General features: G+C 41.7%; 1 protein-coding gene across 1 annotated transcript in view; it reads left to right on the top strand.

Moving 5' to 3' along the window:
* Positions 1-13822, top strand: part of dock2 (dedicator of cytokinesis 2) — a 126010-nt gene that overhangs the window by 65395 nt on the left and 46793 nt on the right. The window lies entirely within an intron of this gene.

The following is a 13822-nucleotide window of genomic DNA, read 5'->3' as shown; positions in this document are numbered from 1 at the left end:
TATACCGGCTACATCTGTTCAAACCATGATTAATTCAAAGCCATGAAAATCAACTATATCACACCTGGCACGTTGAATAGATTTTGTTTTAGCTTGATCCAATTCTTAGATTGGGTGGGTGAAAAGACAACACAGTACGTGAGCCAATGAAGGTCCTCAGAACCTCTGGCCTAATCAGAAGCTAATTGTGCTGAGACGAAGAGGGGGATGCGGTGACAAATTGTGATGATCCAATGAAGTGAACAGCTGGCGATGTGTATGTGGTTGTTTGTTCAAAATGTCATTGTAATCAGCCAGCTGTTGCATTGTCTCTGCCCTTACACTCGGCCACTTTTTGGAGCGGCTGGCACCGTTCAAAAAAGTTGCATAATGTCACTGTCGGGCAGAAACCTGGTATCTCCAGGTTTCAAATTTGTAATTTTTTTCACAAAGCAAAGCCCTGCTCCTTCATACAAGGCCATCGCACAAAAGTAGTGAAAACAGCAGATCTACAAGCACACAACGCCTCGCGGTGCGAGGCGTTGTGTGCTTGTAGATCGGCTGTTTTCACTAGTTTAAAACATTTTTAAAATGATAAATACAAAACGAACGGTTTTGGAGATACAAGGTTTCCATCCGACAACGACGATAAGCAACAGTGGTGCAAAAGGTACTCAAATGTTTTACTTAAGTAAAAGTATCAATGCTGCAATATGGAAATACTCTGTTACAAGATGAAGTCTGGAATTCAAAATGTTCTTGAGTAAAAGTACAAAAGTATTGGTATCAAAATGTATTTAAGTACTAAAAGTAAAAGTACGGACGCAGAATGTCCTATTTCAAATCTTCAAACATCTTTTGAAAATAGCAGATCTCCAATTTTAAAATGCTTTACATCGCGAGCTTGTAGATCAGCTATTGTCAAATGGCCGAAATGTATAAGGTTGAAGTTGTTAATGTATGTTTTGTAAGAATTAACTAAGTTAACTAAATTAACTAGTTACTAAAGTGTTCAAATAAATCTAGTGGAGTAAAAATACAATGTTTGGATCTGAGATGTAGTGGAATAGAAGTACTGTACAAGTAATGGAAATTGGAAATACTCCAGTAAAGTACCTCAAAATTGTACTTATGCACAGTACTTAAAGGGGCACTCCACCACTTTTCAACCTATCTTCATATAATAGGTCCTCACTAATGTTCATGATAAAATATCAAAACATTTTTCTACTCAGTTTGGGTCTCATAGGAGAGCTGTGGGTGGGTCAAATCCTTCCTACCGGTGACATCATCAATGGGAAATGCAAGCTAATAGAAACTGCAGGCTTTCTATTCCTGAAAAAGTTGCAATGTTAAAGTGGTAATAAAAATCTAATTTTTCAAAAATATTATTATTATTATTTTTTTGTCAAACCATGATGTCACCGGTAGGAAGGATTTGACAGCTCTCCTATGAGACCCAGACTGAATAGAAAAAAATGGTGCTATTTTATTATGAGCATTAGTGAGGACCTATTATATGAAGACAGGTTGAAAAGTGGTGAACTACTCCTTTAAGTACATCTACTTAATTACTTTCCACCACTGATAAAGGTAGTAATGTGTTCACTTTCAATGCAACCTGAATAGTATGGGATTGGGCACAATGGCAAGAATCTCAAAATTGTTGCTTTGTACTTTAAATTACATACAACTGCTGATTGTATCCGCACGCGTGTGTGTGTGTGTGTGTGTGTGTGTGTGTGTGTGTGTGTGTGTGTGTGTGTGTGTGTGTTTGTGTGTGTGTGTGTGTGTGTGTGTGTGTGTGTGTGTGTGTGTGTGTGTGTGTGTGTGTGTGTGTGTGTGTGTGTGTGTGTGTGTGTGCATGAGTGCGTTTTTGTGTGTGTGCGCACGTGCATTCATGCGCACGCTTGTGTGTGTGTGTGTGCATGTCTGAGGCTGGTCTGGGTGCTCGTATGCTAATGTCTATTAGGTGTGTCTCTCTCCTTATGAGCTCTATAATTTCAGCAGGGCATCATCACTGATTCTTACCGTACAGTGTCAAGGATAACACGTTCCCTATTTCTCAATCATGCAGAAATAAAACTATGACCTAGTTCACATCTTTGGGTAAAAGCCCAAGAGACTTCTGACCAAAAAGAAGAAGAAAGAAAACCTTTTAAGTGATAGCTTCAAATAACCACCTTAACATCAAACTGCAGCTCTCGCTTGTTCTACTAGCTCAAAGACCACAGCATAAGGCTTCTACCGGTCTGCAGTCAGTGTTCAGTGTTTCTCAAACTTTCAAATTTCAAGGTCTCCCCTAACTCTGACAGTGTACAAATGGAACCAAATGAACCCGTTCCATTTGTACATTGTCAGAGTTACAGACTTGTATGGGTCAATTTAGACCCCCCTAAAGAAACCCACAGAGTCCCTGGAATCCACTTTGAAACATTGCCTTATTTGGCCTAGACCGCTGGCCTAGCCTGACAACGCATCGCAGGTCGGAGTACCGTTCCCAACGATCTTTGCCCCCCATCTCTCTCTTACTGTTTCCTGTCCATCTCCACTATACACTATCAGTAAAGGCAGAAAAGCCCAAAACATATCTTAAAAAAGCACCTCAGTTCTTCCAATATCCCAGTAAACCACAGCCTTGAGTGGCCTATTGCTTTTCTGAAATGGCTACCAAATATGGCAACATGAAAATCATAGACATCCCAATTATAACAGTTTTTAATGACAATTTTACTACAAGAATAATTTCTATAAGAAGTAGTAGAGTAGTCCCAGAGACTGCCTCCACGTCCAAGTTAGTTGCTGTGCAAATGCATGGAAGGTACAGAGTGTTCCAAGCGGTACACATTGCAATATCTTCCTTGTTTCAAAGTTATTTGTAAAAGCTTGCACATACTGTATGCAGGACGAAAAAGAGCTCCTCTTACTGTACCTTGCCATATAGGGGAAAGAATGCAAACGATAATTCATCCATGGTAACTTGTGCATTTTTATAGCGCCTTTTAGCCTAAGCACTTGTATTATGATTGTGCATTACTGTACATTCACCCATTCACACACACACACACAGGAAATCATGCAAGACACCAACCTGCTCACCGGGAGCAATTAGGGACAATTAAGGACACTTCGACAGTAACTCTGGGAGAGCCTGGGATCAAAACTATGAACCCTCCGGTTCACAAGTGGACGCTCTAACTCCTGAGCCACTGCCACCCCGTGGAACGTACATGTGTTCCTGTCTGCATTTATATTACAATGTATACTAAGTATTTTACCATGGGAGTCAGCCAAACAAGGGACAAAAAAGCGTCATTTTCGCCGCATAGAAACCAATGGCTTCGCGTCGTCCATATTTCTTTTACAGTTCATGGTCTTTGGGGGAGTTCAGGTCTTTTTAAGAAAATGAACTCTGCAGAATATGATCAGAATCCTTGATGTCTCTGATAATCAAACATTAAACACAGTTGGTTAGATGCATCCCAGGATGATAGTGCCAGGCAGCACACCTGCCCATGAGAGCAGAGCGGTATAAAATGAACTTTTCATGCACCCTACAGGTGAGCCATCCCAACAGTATAATGTTTCATCACGTTACGTACTCAGCAGTCAATGCTCACATCTATTTATTGGTAAACTAAACTCAGGCAGCATACATTACAAACGCTAACCACATTTAACCACCGTTAATTAACTGGATCTGAGTTGGCTCTGTACTTGGACTGCTTTTTTCCATCTACACAAAATAGCCAATCTACAAGCTCACATACAGCACAACGCATTGTGAGCTTGCAGGTCTGCTGCTTTTGGCTAATGTTCTGAAGTGTTTAAAAATCAGGTGCTATTTTGTAAAGCTCAGTGGACCCAAAGCTGTCAGTCAGTGATCTATGGCTGCTATTTATGTTATGTGTGTCTGACAGGCTGGCTCAGCAGTGGTTGGTTTATTGCCTTGCAGAGAGTCAGAGTATGTGTCTGTGTGTGTGTGAGAGGCAGGCCGTTGGCATGGCTTGGTAATGACCCCATTAGGCTGCCAGTGGACAACAGGGTCACAAATGATTGGCAGCCCAGACTGTTGGTGCTCAGTTACCATGGAAACCATGCTGCTAGCCACTGTCTCGTGGTCGACTCTGTGGGTTGTGACCTGGTGTGAGGCAAGTTGGCAACATATCTTATCTATCTCACGTGTGTGTGTGTGTGTGTGTGTGTGTGTGTGTGTGTGTGTGTGTGTGTGTGTGTGTGTGTGTGTGTGTGTGTGTGTGTGTGTGTGTGTGTGTGTGTGTGTGTGTGTGTGTGTGTGTGTGTGGTTTTAGTGACGTGTCTGAAATCTTTTTGTGAGGCAGACTGCATCTCTCGGCGCGGATGAGAAATGAGCCAAGACACTTTGTTGATGATAACATTTTTCTCTGTGTGTGCGTGTTGAGTATGTGGGCGCGTGCGTGTGTGCGTGCGTGCGTGCGTGCGTGTGTGCGCGTGTGTGCGTGTGTGTGTGTGTGTGTGTGTGTGTGTGTGTGTGTGTGTGTGTGTGTGTGTGTGTGTGTGTTTATGTGTGTGTGTGCGCTGTCTGAGAATGTAATAAGGGATTCAGCATTAGGGATGGTCCGATCAGGTTTTTTGGAACAGATCACCGAGCACCGATCACAAAAGTTTGATCACCCGATCCCGATCAATCACCGATCAATTCAAGTTATTATTTATATTTTCTAAATGTTAATGTTTTAACTTTATTTCATTCATTCACTCATGAATTCATTTATATATTTGCCTTATAGTTATTTACCAGCATTACTATGTATTTATTATCATAGCAGTAACTAATTATTCCTTCAGCACTGTGGAAATCAATACCCCAAAATGGCCTCAAGTGGGCATACTGAACGGCTGGTTGATCAGGTGAATTTACCTTTTGATCTAAACCACCGATTATCGCCGATCATGCTTTGATCGGCCCGATCCGATCCATTGCCGATTGATCGGTAACATCTCTATTCAGCATATATCAGTTGATGGTAATTTCACTGGAATTAATTTCCAGTGTGTGCCTTTCAACGTACTGTACAGTCTCTGACTTTGTCTGCTTCTTTCTCTCTGGCTGTTTTTGGTAGTTGGTAGTTTTGGTAATTTGGTTTGTTTTGGTTTGTTTTGGTTTGTTTTTGTCGCCAGACTGAACGAATGAATGAATTTGTTCATTAATGAACAAACAAACTCATGAATGAATGAATGAACAAACACACGAGGAGTAGAGACAACGTGGGAGGCTGGGTGGACGGGATGGAAATTTAGGAGAACGGAGAAAGAAAGAATTTAACAGCAAAGATGTGGTCTTCATTATAGAAGCAGATAAAAGGAAAGATCAAGGACAAGATGAAAGAGGAATCAAGAATGTGTGTGTGGTGTGTGTACTACTATTGTCTTAATGAGATCCAAACATCCCCAAAGACAATAAAATCAGGAACGTTGTTTTTGTCTCAAGATTTTCCTGGCTGTTTTAGGTAGAGTTACGGTACGTTAATGTTAGGGTTAAGGCATGTGTTGATGGTTGAGTTTAGAGGCATGGCTGTAGATCATTAAAGTTTGAGATACATGACTGTATAAATAATCTGATTGGAAATGTGTGTGTGCGTGTGCTGGGACATGCGGAGAATGTTGGAGAGGCAGGGGCTGAAATGTCTAAAAGCATCGTAAATAGCAGACCTCCAAGCTCAGTGTGAGCTTGAAGGACGGCTATTTTCAGTACTTGATAGTACCACACTGAACTGAGCATAATCAAGTCAATACTGGACATGTGGTGTACGGCATGGATTTCTACACAGATAGGGCAATTCTTTCAACATAAGATGCTGCATTCAAGTTCAGGAGAGTTTGGACAAGACAATTTCTCTTGAATGCTGCCTTCAGGTATGGCATGGGAAGAGGGCATTTGCATTTCTTTCACCATAGTAAAAACTGCATTCATGGTCTGGAGAGGGCACTTTTTGCAGATGGATAAAAGGGCAGGGGCTCAAGCCCCGTTTGTTGTCTGTGTGCACGTACCTGTGCATGCGCGTGTGTGTGTGTGTGTGTGTGTGTGTGTGTGTGTGTGTGTGTGTGTGTGTGTGTGTGTGTGTGTGTGTGTGTGTGTGTGTGTGTGTGTGTGTGTGTGTGTGTGTGTGTGTGTGTGTGTGTGTGTGTGTGTGTGTGTGTGCGTGCGTGCGTGGTGAAAGTACTCCTTCACTGACTGACAATTAAAAGCATTTCACTTATGGTCAGCGGATTTCTAAATAAAGTCAACTGTGACAAATGATATGTGGAAATCTTTTTGATGAATAAGAAGTGCTCTAGAATTGAAAAGAAAAAGTAGTGTTGAGCCTGGCAGGAATTTATTGGCCAAAATATGATTTATTGTTCACAAAGTGGCAGAAAATTTGCTATGCCAATTGGACCCAATGGAGCATTATCCTACTTCTTTTTCTACTACTGTAGCTCACAGCCCACATCAGCCTCTTTAAGCCATGTTTTATGTCCATTAATAATTGTTTTCATGAGCTTTATTGAAACAAATTGATGATTGTTTACATTTACGCACACTTTTAGCCTTAATGTCTTACTGTACCACATACTGTTAACAGAGTTTTCTGAGTAATAAATGATTCAATCTATCGATCGATCGATCGATCGATCGAGAGAGAGAGAGAGAGAGAGAGAGAGAGAGAGAGAGAGAGAGAGAGAGAGAGAGAGAAAGAGAGATTATTTGGGGGAGTTCAGGAAAGCTGTACACATTGCCTGCCAGCAATCAATACTCTCTTCTACATAAGCATGTCACTCTCCGTGTGTCTCTCACGCATACGCATACATACATAATCTTAAAAGAACAGGGTGTATCTTGACAGGGTGCAGTCTTCAATCTGTTTTTACACACTATTGGCTTCAGCTAAGCTTGTGGGGTGTTGCATGTCAGATATGTCACTGAATCACAGGGCAAAGCAACCTGACTGAAGCCTGATGTGTCTGTGTGTGTGTGTGTGCGTCTATGAGTGTACGCACACTGCCATGCAGTAGCTAGATTGAATTGAGTCCCCTGTCGTTTCAAGGTGAGTCTCATTTTTCACCTGTCAATTGACAGCAAACGTGTGTTGGGGAGGGAGAGAGAGGGAGAGATTTACTTTATTGCACCGTAATCAAACAGCTTTTCTCTTCCTTGCCCACACTCATATTTGGAACAGCAGGAGTCTGCAGTTTATTGGCCCCTGGTGGGAGGGCACGCAATGCACTCTGGGAATTGTAGTGGGTCAAGCATCTTCATTAAGGGTTACTTGTGATTTATTGTTGTCCAACTGAAGACGGTGGAAGCGGATCCTTCCGTTGTGTTTGTTGTGGCCTGATCAGAATTATGTGCCTGCAATGCTTGCTGCTTTCAAAATATATCTCTTTATTATTACAAAAATCTTTTCCCTTTTTATTATACTTTAATAGCGTATAGTTTTGTTCATTTATGAGGGTCAGTGTTATCTAAATGGCTGATTCTTAGACAGGAGAAGGAGAGTCCCGCACACAGTCTTCAGTCACAATAACTTTATTACAACGTCGTTCAGACCTTCATCAGGCGTAAAGAAGCAAGATGGCACTGAGCCAAGATATATAGTCCAACAAGAATGGTGGGGGCCAATCTTAGACAGCAAAATGCTAATGAAATGATGTAAGTGAGAGTGCTGTCTCATTGAACCGGGCCAGGGAAACCTCTTGACCATTTGGGTGGCATGTTGAGTGGCACTGCATTATGACCGAGCCCCGTTTGTTGTCCGTTTTTAATTGGATGCACAGCATTTTCTCAGGGACAATGCTTTTTAATCAGCCTTTCTACCAGTGAGCCAGAATCCATTAGGGCCAGTTTTCATTGCAACAAAAGGCATCCGTCAGTATACCGTGCACTCACGTGCAAATGTAGCTTGTGACCTTTTTCTCATTAATTCCTCTCTGATTCTTAAGCTGGCGACAAATATCCACTTGAGTGACACAGAGACTGACTCGTGAGGCTAGTACTGTATTGTATCTACTGTTCCAGTGGCGGACAGTAACTGAGTAATTGTACCTCTGAGGATTTGTACTTTGCTGTACGTGCACTGCACGTACAGTTACTTCTCTGAAACCAGATTTACAATGTCCTATAAATTATTTGTCATTCATTCATTTGTAATTCATTGATATGAAAAATAAGAAATGTACTCTTACTTTTACTTTTACTAATACTTTAAGTATTTAAAAACATGTGCTCTTGAATACTTAACTTTTTTTACTCTTACTTAGTAAAACTTTGACTGAGCTACTTTTACTTAGTAGTGGATTACATTTTGACCAGGAGTATCTGTACTCAAGTACTGGGGTTGAGTACTCTGTCCATCTCTGGTTCTGACAACATGCTGAAGGAAAACCTCACCTCCGACATTAAAGGAATATTTCACCCAAAATACGAAGATTCTGTCGATATCTGCTCAGAATCTTCATTTGTGGGTGAACTATTCCTTTAACCTCACCTACTGTACAATTAATCCAATAGAGACGCAAGAAAAGAGTAATTCAGTCCACCGTAAACGTTTCCTCAGTACTTGGAGATGTGTTAGGGCAGTGGTTCTCAACCTGTGGGTCGGGGCCCCCAGGGGGGTCTCCAATTTATTTTGGGGGGTCCCCAGATGATTAGTTTAATTTGAAAAATACTGTATGTTGGTTTGTTTACCATTGAGTGAGAAAACAATAAGTGTTTAAAGGGTATCTGAACATTTCTAAAGCGACAATTTAAGGACTTTTAAGACCCTTTTAATACCTGTAAAATAAAAAATGTAACATTGGCCATATTGTCAAATATTAGAGGCAGAAATTGTGAAAATAGACGATCTACGGCGTTGTGAGCATGTAGATCTGCTATTTTCAAAATAGAACAATGTTAAACTGGCACATGTAATGCCTCGAGTCTTACAACTCCAAGTGCTCGTCAGGGTGGGGGGGGGGGGGGTGGGGGGGTTAAAATGTGATTATTTTAGGGGTCGCCGCTTGAAAAGGTTGAGAACCACTGTGTTAGGCCGGGGGGTTGAGAAGGATTTGGGCTTTTCTGCTGCTATGACTTCATTTACTGTATTCACCTCCCTGCTTCCAGCAGCCATAGCTGGCTTCATGAATCCTAGCTGAAGGTAGGTGTCCTGGCCTTAGTAAGAGTTCCCCCAAGGCTACTCTGGTTATACACTGATAGAGCACCACCAGTTTAGCCCACAGAATGAATCCGTGCCCCTAGACACCTCTCTGTGTCTATGTACAGGTATGTGTGCATGTGAAAGTGTGGGACTGTCTGTCCAATAATGTTGCATGAGAATGGAATGTGGTGTGTGTGCGTGCCTGTGTGCGAGCGAGCACACCTGTATGCATCATGTGTGTCCCTTTGTGTGTGTCCCTTTGTTTGTGCGCGTGCGTGCGTGCGTGCGACTATGTGTGCTTGCATGTGTGTCGTTTTTTTTAATGCAATTTATGTGTTGTGGGATTAGATATGCAGAAGTGGGACAAGGAGAGAAATGTGGGGTAGATTACTCGATTCATTAGTTTTGTAGGGTGAACTAGCCTCAAGTTGTCTGCCTTATTTTTTGCTGCACCACAGCCACTCGAAATGAACCTGAGAAATAATGGTTGTCTTTGTGGCCTATGGGCCCCTAAACAACATTTGGCAAGGGATCTATAAAGCTATTGCTATACTGCAATATCCTGATTGTTAGGAGTGTTACACTCTCAGAGTTCAATTAATTTATGTGTGTGCTAGCTAGTCAATACGCCCAATTCTTTGCTAGGACAGCATTTCTCTCAATAACGTCTGGTACATTGGATCCCCACACTCGTGCTTACATGCTTCTTATAATGCCATGAATTCAATTAATGTCACCTACGACTGAAATATTAAGCCGTGAGTCTGCTGTGTGAATAAATGTTCAACAAACCCATATTCCACTAATGTGACTCCATGGATTTCAGACCTGCGTTAACGTGGTGATTATTTCATAGTCTTGCATCACAAACCAAAATTCCTTGTGAGAAACTGCGTTCACGGTAACAACACGTTTGCTGTTTTCACGTTGGCTTGTGCGTCAGAGGAACACACCAGAGAGAAAGGAGAGTTGAATATTTATGAGATTTTTACAACTGAACATGAGTTAATGAGATGCAGATGAAGGAAGTGAGGGAATGGGGTGTGTGTAAGCGTGGCAGATTTTATAAGGTGGGAGGGTCAGGAGAAATGATTCAACACAAACAGGCAAACAAACAAGCGAACGCACACCAGCACGCCATAGCTAATGAAGTGAATCCACACACTGGTTTTCTCGCTATTATACTCCCAACTTTTTCTTTTTTCTTTCACTGTCTCTTCATCCCCTTTATCTCTGGGTCTGACTGTATTTTAGACTCTCCTTCCTCTCCTTTCATTCACATCTTACCACCCCTTCTCCTCTTTCTCATATCATATGATTCATTTGCCATCTCTTTTCTTTCCCGCTGTTTTGCTCCCTTCCCTGTCTTGTGACACCTGACTCCTCTCTCTCTCTCTCTCTCTCGCTCTCTCTCTCTGAACTGTATCTGTGACTTGGTCCCCACATCCAGTGGTGGAAAAAGTACTCAAGGTTTTTACTCAAGTAAAAGTATCAATACTGCAATATAGAAATACTCTGTTAGGGTGCCCTCAGACCAAAATACCTATGAGAGTGGAATCCGCATTCCTCCAATGCATTTCAATGATAAGGGAGCGTTTTTTTGCAGAAATCCTCTGCTGGCATAAAACCGCTTCACTCTCATTGAAATGCATTTGCGGAACGCGGATTCCACTTTCATAGGTATTTTGGTGTGAGGGCACCCTTACAAGTAGAAGTCCGGAATTCAAAATGTACTAGAGTAAAAGTACAAAAGTATTGGCATCAAAGTATACTGAAAGTACCAAAAGTAAAAGTACAAAATGTTTGAAAATAGCAGATCTACAAGCTGAGCCTGTAGATCAGCTATTTTCAAATAGCCTAGGTATACAAAATAGGGCTAAAGTGGATTAATGTGTGTTTTATAATATCATCACTTATATCTGCAAAGTAACTAGTAACTAAAGTTTCCATATAAATGTAGTGGAGCGAAATTACAATATTTGGATTCGAGATGTAGTGGAGTCGAAGTAAAAGTATTGGAAATTGGAATTACTCAAGTACAAATACATCAAAACTGTACCTAAGTAAATCTACTTTGTTACCTTACATAACCACTGCCCACGTCCCATCCTATCTCTCCATCATTAATCCCGAATCTACCTGTCCTCCTCTGATCTTACCATTGCACTGCCCAGGCAGTCTTCTCTGCCTCTCCCCTCATCCATCTTTATGACCCCTCCTCTTATGTATTCCCCCGGTCCTTGTCTGTTTCTCATCTCTCTTTCAATCTATCTGGTTAGCAGGATGGCTGTTTGTGTGTTCCCCCCCCCCTCCCTCCAACACACATACACACACACAGCTAAAGGTAATTCTTATTCTTGTCCGTATCCCTCCCTACAGTCTCCCTAACTGTTTTGCTCATAAAAATTTTCTGCTCTCGCTGTATCTCTTTCCCTCTAGATGCCCTCCATTCTTTGGCGAAAAACAAATAGCTTTAGTCAATGTCATAATCTAATGATTATTAAACCTCCCTTTGGATAAGTTGCAATCTATCTTTAAACTGCTCCTTCCTCTACCCTTCTCCCTTGATACACTGTGTGCGAGTGAGTACCTGCATGTGTTTGTTGTTTGTGTTATACGCGCCCGTGCTGTATGTGTGTACGGGCGGGTGTGCATTTGCATGTCCACATCTCTTTTTTTAGTGTACCGTTAACATGCACATACTAAAGCAATAAGCCCCAAGAAAGAGGCTGTTCTTTACAGGAATTTTAGAACTGCTAAGAGTTGGCAAATATTGCAACATGAAAATCATAGACAATCAAAACATATTTCTTTGTAACTACAAGAATAATTTCTGCAAGAAAGCGGTCCCTGACTGCCTTCACAAAGTTGGAGTTGTCATGTAAACTCTGAGTAGTACTCAGTATTTAACCTGAAAGTTGGGATCCTTGCAGAAGTCCCCATTGACTTACATCATGAAATTAAAGTTTAATATTTGAGAAATTATAAAACTCTGGACAGCGTCATTTGGGGCCATGTGTGTTGGGAATGATGCAATTTGTTCAATTTATACTGGCTATGTGGCAAGACATTATGCGAAGCTTGGCCGATAAGCTGGCAGGTCGGTTGGCCAATCGGGGAAGCTGATGCAACACAGAGAATTTACACAGAATTACACAGATCTCTGAAACCGTTGGGCCATTCGAATTGCCATTTGGCTCTAAACACTTCTGGGTTACAGTATATGAGACACTCACACCAACTTTGAGACCGAACAGTTGGACTCTGTCGGAGTTACAATTCTCCTGTGCTCCATGCACTAGTATGTGTGTGCGAGTGTGTGTGTACGTACGCCAGAGCTAGGCAGAGACAACAGAGTGGAACACATGGTTTTAAATATTCATGATCAATATGTAGCCAATTGAGAAATGTTTATGACAACACTAAAAAGTGAGTATACAATATTGCAATATTGCCAGTGTAATGACATATGGACCGTCATTTTACTAATTAATTTGCTAGACATTTGAATTAGCCTATACCAAATGGGCTTTGATTGATTGATTGAAGACTTTATTCTAAGTTTAAATAGAAAAAGGTAGAGTTTCATGACGGTACAGTTCACTGGTACAAGGTCAACTAAAAGGAGATCCTAGAAAGCACTTGGCTTATTTGCACAGGAAACCATTAAAGTATCTCATATAACATTGAATGACAGACGGATAGAACACAGTACTATGAAGGTAAAGCCCCAGTGGTGGCCTACGATTCGTTTTTAAATGCTACTTTCACCATGTTATGTAACGTACTGTACAGTGTACATACTGGTGCTCCTTACATTTTAGTGGGTGCGCCTAACTTTTTCTTATTTTTTTTCTTTTGTAAAAAAAAGTAAAAATGTAATTTCCGAGCCCTGACAGTGATCAACTTGTTAAGGTTTGGTACACAGCGTTGCCCAGATTATTGCATGAGGGAAAGGCTCTCCCTCTCTCTCCATCAATCTCCTCGCTTGATCTCTTCCTCATTCCCTCTCTTCATATCTCTCATCTCTCTCATGCACGCTAATCGAGAGCCGGTCGTCACGAAGTGTTGATCAGCTGGTAGGGGTTCGGCACCCAGCGTTGACTGGGTTATTGCGTTTGTGAAATTGTCTCTCTCCCTCTCCACTTCCCTCTCTATCTTTCTCTCCCTCTGTCTCTCTCTCTCTGTCTCTCTCACTGATAGAGCTCAGGTCTGAACTTCTAAAGTCACACACAAAACCATGGCGATTTGTGCTGATGTCGGTAATGTCCATATTCGCCAGTGATGTCAGGCATGTCAAGATTTGGGCATAATCCAGGGACGTAGGCACACAGACACACCCATAACTTTGTTTGTATAGTAGATCATTGACCTCTGGGCCCCGCTCAGAATGATTAAGTGATCAGTTTACATAGTTTATCGAACATATAGAATTAGAGAGACGTGTTGTGCAGGGACGTGCTGGCCATTGGGAAAAGCGGGACAACTCCCGAACGGCCGGTTCATTCCCGGCCGGTCCAGGCCGGCCATTAGGAAAAAATAAATAAAATAAAATGTCGGCCATTTTTGGGGCTGGGCGGCCAACAAAGTAAATCGTCACTGTCGGGCAGAAACCTTGTATCTCCAAGTTCCAAATGTGCAATTTTTTTCGCAAAGCAAAGCCCTGCTTCATCATACAAGGCCGT

This window comes from Nannobrachium achirus, assembly GCF_963921795.1.
Source record: "Nannobrachium achirus genome assembly, chromosome: 17".
Taxonomy (NCBI): domain Eukaryota; kingdom Metazoa; phylum Chordata; class Actinopteri; order Myctophiformes; family Myctophidae; genus Nannobrachium; species Nannobrachium achirus.
Note: the sequence above shows the minus strand (reverse complement) of the source record. Positions and strands in the feature narration are given on the sequence as shown.